Here is a 6,348-nt window from a genome sequence, read left to right on the forward strand (position 1 = left end):
CTACTTTATTGAGAGGTTTGTCTTCCTAAGACAAATGAAGCCTGTCAAAAATAGCTTGAAAGACCAGGTAAGATTTAAATCTTTCAAACAGTTAAGTTTTTAGGAAAAGAATAAGAAAAAAGTATTAACTTTGTCCATTTTCTCTAATAGGGAAAGAAAGAATATCAGAACCTTTATACTGCTGAAGAAACTTACCATCAGCTCTGGGAGTCATAATTTCTCGACTGAAGGTCGAGTTTTGGCATTTATCTGATTAACTCGTTCAGTGGGACACATCCCAAACAAGTGTCAGCGCTTTGCAAACTTTAAAACATTCTATAAATATCAGTTGTTATTGTTACATTGGCATCCGAATTGGTTCAAGTTGTTTGGGAGGCTGTTTAAATGAGGGGTGGAACCCACAGGAGAGGAACTCAGTGAACCGATTTACCTCTGGGTTCTGGTGGGTTGTGTCTGGGACTCTCCTTGGAGTGTCGCCCTCCACAGGCACGGGTTATTCAAGAGTATATGGATGAAATGATGAAATGAACTAATATTCATCAGAGGGGAGGCTGATAAATAACCACAAATGCAATACTTTAAAAGGAAGAATTCCGTTCTCTTAAGGTTATAGTCACCATTAGGGACCCAATCTAAAACTACCACCTCCTTCAGATTTTGCACCCTTAACAGGTCCCGAAGTCTACGGAGTCTTTCCCTAATTCTTGCTTGAACTTGAATCTCTCCCTCCCTCTCCCTTCCCACCTCCCCTCCCTCCCTCCCTCCCTCCCTTCCTTTCCTTCTTCTTCCTTCCTTCCTTCCTTCCTTCCTTCCTCCTTCCTTCCTTCCTTCCTTCCTTCCTTCCTTCCTTCCTTCTTTCCTTCCTTCCTTCCTTCCTTCCTTCCTTCCTTCCTTCCTTCCTTCCTTCCTTCCTTCCTTCCTCCTTCCTTTCTCTTCTCTCCTCTTCCTTCTCTCTCTCTCTCTCTCTCTCTCTCTCATTCTCTCTGCCCGGCAGATGTCAGTGTAGCCTAGGACTCGCGACCACAACGGCTCGAAGCGAAGCCACCACCCCGCCCCGATTTGCTCCCCTCCCTCTGCCCCTCCTTCCTTCCTCTCCTTCCTTCCTTTCCCCTTCTTCCATTGCCTGTCACCGACTAGCTACAGACGGAGATAGGAGGAAGAGGAGGAGGAGGAAGAGAAGGAGGAGGAAGAGGAGGAGGAGGAGGAGAGACTGGGAATGAGTTGGAGACAGACACAGCCCTCCGCGCACACAGATACGCTGCTGGAGACAGACAGGGGGAGGCGGCGGCGGCGGCAGGAGGAGGAGGAAGAAGAGGAGGAAGAAGAGGAGGAGGAGGAGAAAGAGAGGAGGAAAAGGAGAGGAGAAGGAAAGGAGGAGGAGGAAGAGCAGGAGGTAGGACACTTTCTATTAGCAGAGGTAGCAGCAGCAGCAGCCTCCCCCCGCCACCTTCCCCGACCCCTTTCCCGCATCTCCCCCTCCTTTCCCAGCCTGGGAGGGGTTGCTGCAGGCAGGGGCGGGCCGGAAGAGGCAGTGCCACTGCCGTTGGTTCTCCCTTCCTCCTTCCTTCCCTCCCTCCCTCCTTCTCTTCTTCTCCGCTGCTCTCTTGATCCGGAGTTCCCGCCGGGGTGTCAGGAGTGGAGATGCAGCTTCTGTGGCCGCAGCTCCAGAGCCGGGGCCGGGGAATCCCGGAGAGCCGGGGAGGAGCCGCAGTCCCCGCCGCCGCCGCCGCCGCCAGACAGACTGAAAGTCCCTGGGAAAGTGAAAGGGGGAGGGGGAGGGAGGCCCAAGTTTAAGGTCTCCGACTCTTAAAGAGACAAGACACTTCAGTCTCAGTGCGTCCCCAGCGGTCAGCCCCGGCCCTCGGGCCCTTCTACGCCTCTTCTCTGGGTTTGCACGCCCCGGGGGCATCTCTCCTAGAGCACCAGCCCTTGAGTCGGGCCGGGAAGGCTGCAGCTCCAGCGCGGCCCCCTCTTGCCTGTCTGGCCCGGGCTGAGTCTGTCTGCAGCCCTCCCCTCTCCACTTCCCTGCCTCCGTCTCCCCACCGGTACGCGGTCTTTAAGAGGGAGGGGGCGGCTGCAGGTGAGTGAGGCTGGGAGCTCCCTCGGGGGAGCTGGGACTGTAGGTGTCTGGGTAGGGCTCAGACGTCTGGCCCCAAGTTCAGCCCAGCGCGTCCAGCCGGAGTGGGGGTGGGAAATAAGAACAGGACGATATTGGGAACTGGTCAAGAGGACGTCCAGGAGGTTTGAGGTAGACCTAGGGGAACTTCCAAGGGTCTGGGTGGGGTAGGGGGTTGGAATCGGGTAGGAGTAGAACGGAGTCGCCACCGCCGCCCTTCCTGTGTGCTCAGTCCACGAGTCCTCTTTCCCTAGAGACTGGAAGTGCATGCAGTCTGTCTGGTTGTCTGTGCTACGGGGTGGGGATCAGCTTGACCGGGATGGTGCTGGAGTGGAGGAAGGTGCTTTCAGGTCGCGGGGTTTTCCCCAACCCAGATGCTGAGGTGAATGGGTTTGCATCTTACGATCCCAACCACTGCAAGCCTTTCCCCCACCCTGGTCTGTTGGGCATCGTTGTTATTGCAGAATATTATTCTTCCTACCATTACTCCAGATAATTAGTCGGTTCCCATTGTACGGTGCCTGGTATCTCTCTTATAAAGCACCGTGTGCTTTTTAAACTGCAGTGGCAAGAGTTAATTTTGCATACCACAGAATGCAGCTGCGGTAGCTGCAGCCGAGAGTTCGTCCGGCTTTAGCTCCAGGTAGACCAACTCTAGTCGGCTGTGATTTTGGCTGGTAGGGAAAGCCCTGCATATCAAGGACCATGCAGAGAACTTTTTTTCTGGGGAAAAACGAGGAAGGTGAGAGGGCTGTCTGAAAGGCACCCACATACAAACACAGAACCCAACCCTAATCAACCACAAAACAAACCCAGTTTATATTCGCAGATACTGTTGTTATGGTTATCTTAGTTCAAATCTAGGTTTGTCTTACCTGTCTTATCTACTACTGATCAGTCTTGCATCAATTGGTGTAAACAAGGTCACCCGAAGCTCTTTATGTTGAGTGGGAAGTCTGTTACTTTATGTTAGGCTGTTATTACACTTAATCTGTGTTTTGCCGAGGAGACTTAGGGGAAACCGGCATGCTGAATTTCTCTTTGACCCTCATCCTGGAATAAACAGGAAACAATGAGTATCCAACCAAAAATCAAAGAGCTTCCCTTTGTTTTGAGGTTGGATACTGGATATCTGTGAAGTGGCCCTTCTAGAGATTTTAAAACAGTAATTTATTAATGTCTGAGGCTTATTTATGAGGTTTCTTCTGTATGTACAATCAGTGATGATTGTGAAGGACAACGGAGCTCTTTGGCTTAATGTGATAGGGTAGCAGAAGGGCATTTGTCTATTTAGAATTTTTCTTAACTGGGGAAAAAAGGTAGCATTCTTTGTTTGGAAGAAAACACCTCCACAAACTTTTGCTGGAATAGATTCTCCATTAGAATGAAGGGATTGTGGTGATGGAAGTATGGAAGACCATATCCAGCAGACATGTAAATCAGCGTCCTGTTTCCCAGACTACCGGGCTTGCACCTTTCAACAGGAAAGCAAAGCAGAGGACCTTTGTCAGCCCACCCTTTCAAGGCAGGCACAGCTTCAGGGAAGGCTGACTGGTTGTTACATAGTGATAGTCTGGGTGGCCAATCCATTTCATGTTTGTTTTATTTCTTTTAAACAAATATAATATGTTTCTTAAAGAGCCTTTTAGTTTGGGAAAATGTCATGTTTTTTGTTTTGTTCCTCAATTTATTTTCTTCATTCCTATTTTAACTTATTTTTAATCTGAAACAGTGATTCTCTAATGATTTAGGATTTCTTCATTCATTCATTCCACAAATATATATTAAATGCCTACTATGTACAAGACATTGTCCAAGGCACTGTAAGTTGAAATGTGAATTTGATATTCCTTATGAGATAATTAGTAATTAACTGAGTTAGAGATAAGTTGTCATAATGAACAGTGCTAGCCCATAAAAATATTCAGATTCTAATGCTTTTCCTTGAGGGTAATGATGGGGAATTTCCTTTTTAAATGGTGCCTATTGCTAGGCCAACTAACATTAAGAGTAATATTCTGCGTATCTATATCTGTTCTAGTGCTTCAGCACTGAGTATTAAGTTACTCTGAGTATTCTACTAAGTGTATTCTGAAGAAACTTTAATTGTACAGTACATGTTCAGTTCTCTTTCACCCTCTGTCTCTGTTTCTCTCTGTCTCTGTCTCTCACCACCTCTGTCTGTCTCTGTCTCTGTCTCTGTCTCTCACCACCTCTGTCTGTCTCTGTCTCTGTTTCTCTGTCTCTGTCTCTCTGTTTCTGTCTCTCTCTTTTTCTTTCTGTATGTATATATATATATATGTGTATATATATATATATATATATATATATATATTTACATCATCATCCATAACAACAATGTTTATTTCAGAGTATTGCCTCAGTGACTCAGATCTGGCACAAGAGAGTTTTATTTTTCTTCTTTTTGTATAACATCAAGAACATGGAATGTATAGAGCTATTCTATATGCTTATACATACACATTTCTACATATATATAGTTTGGTGGGATTTGGGGGGGGAAGGATGTGGACCTGTGTTGTCTTTGACATGTGGAACTCCTGGTGTGGAAACCTCTTCCCTTGATTCAAATAATAGTAGTACTGTAATAAAACAACAATAATAAAGTCATCCCTTCCACATTGTGAGAGTTAGGGGTCCAGCACCCCTGAGATCTGGAAAATTCATGTAAAATTTTTGGGCTTCGTTTCATATGAGAGAAATCAGAATTATTATGGTATTAAAAGATAAAAATAAGTTGATACACACTCTTATCCATATATCTTATGCATTTCTGAGTTTCTAAACTTTTTCTATGCCTTTTGCTGGCCTCTTTATATCATCTGTGACTTCTGCAAAACTGCTCCCAAATTCCCATTTAATTTCTCATGCCAACCTGAGTTGTATCTAAACTTTTATGGGAAAAGTTGTGATGTGGAAAATATAATTAGAGGACTAGAGAATAGACTGCTGATTTGATTGATATTAGGGACATGTGGGTAAGAAAACTTCCTTTACCAATGCAGGTCCACTCCTTCTCTGTAATTTTTGGATTAAGAGTTGCCTATAATACTAAGAAGTTAAGTAGCTTGTCTAGTGTCAAACAGTCTAAATGTAAGAAATAGGATTTGAATCCACATCTTTCTGGCTTTGAGACCAACTTTCTAGTTACTATGCCATGTTGCTCGTAATAATGATAATAACACTCATATGGTGCTTTAAGGTTTATAAACACCGTCTTACCTATGATTTCATTTGTTCCTCACAATAATCCTTTGAGGAGGGTCTCTCTCCATCTCTCTACCTCCTTTTCTTTCTTTTTCTCTTCTTCCTATTTTTTTTCAGCATGATGATGGGCAACTCCTTTATAACTTAGAGAACTGGATAATTGTCAGGAACTCTGTGATGTTAGAGGATTTGCTCAGACTCACATGGCAACTGATCCTATATGTCTGTAGTTGGAATTTGAATCTATGATTGCTGGTCCTTACTTTCTATACTTCCTAGTACCTCTCACATGCATGTTAATAGTGCTTATAACATGTACATTGATTACACAGTAATATTTGGTAGCACTTGAAGTATCTGTTGATGTATTTCAAGAAGAGCAATAAATTTTAAGACTTGGGGGAAAGTGGGAATGGAACCTTGTTGACCTAACAACTGCTTGATCTTACAATAGCTTGCTGGTCTTAATATTGAACACTTTGACTGAAGAGTACATTTGAGAATATATGAATTGTAAAGACTGAAATTTTGTCTTAGGGTTTTAGCTTTCCTTACTTATTGTGTTTTTTAATCTGCAGTAACCCTTGGAAGAGTTTTCCCATCATGGGAAGAGTGTGTGTGTGTGTGTGTGTGTGTGTGTGTGTGTGTGCGTTTGCCTTTTGCTTTGGGAAGACACTCTGTTCCTAGTAGTCTTTTAGTGTTCTATTCCTCTGTCTCTCTACCTCCTTTTCTTTCTTTTTCTCTTCTTCCCATTTTCTTTCAGCATCTTCTCTCTCTCTCTCTCAGTCTTTGTCTCTCTGTATTTGCCTCTGTCTCTGTTTTCTCTTTGCTCCTCTTTCCTTTTTTCCCCTCTCTTTTTCCTTCTCCCCCCTTCCCTCTTCTGGGGCTCAGTTTGTATAACCAGAGTCTTATGGTGGAACCCAGCCAGTGCCAGCTGTTGACTAAAGGATCTGGTGCCAATTTGTTGGTGCATCATTTGAGAATCACCCCCTCCCTTTCCAGCA

General features: G+C 44.8%; 1 protein-coding gene across 2 annotated transcripts in view; it reads left to right on the forward strand.

Annotated features, from left to right (window-relative positions):
• The first annotated feature begins 1,367 nt into the window (after window positions 1-1,367).
• Window positions 1,368-6,348, forward strand: part of LDLRAD4 (low density lipoprotein receptor class A domain containing 4) — a 567,965-nt gene continuing 562,984 nt past the window's right edge. The window contains exon 1 of one of the 2 annotated variants that reach the window (XM_031946676.1): window positions 1,368-1,393. The gene's annotated coding sequence lies outside the window, so the exon portion shown is untranslated. Of the gene's footprint in view, window positions 1,394-1,559; window positions 2,081-6,348 lie in introns of those variants that run through there. The other variant, XM_023496263.2, reaches the window with a different exon arrangement.

Source organism: Sarcophilus harrisii, chromosome 1 (assembly GCF_902635505.1).
Source record: "Sarcophilus harrisii chromosome 1, mSarHar1.11, whole genome shotgun sequence".
In the NCBI taxonomy this organism is placed as follows: Eukaryota; Metazoa; Chordata; class Mammalia; order Dasyuromorphia; family Dasyuridae; genus Sarcophilus; species Sarcophilus harrisii.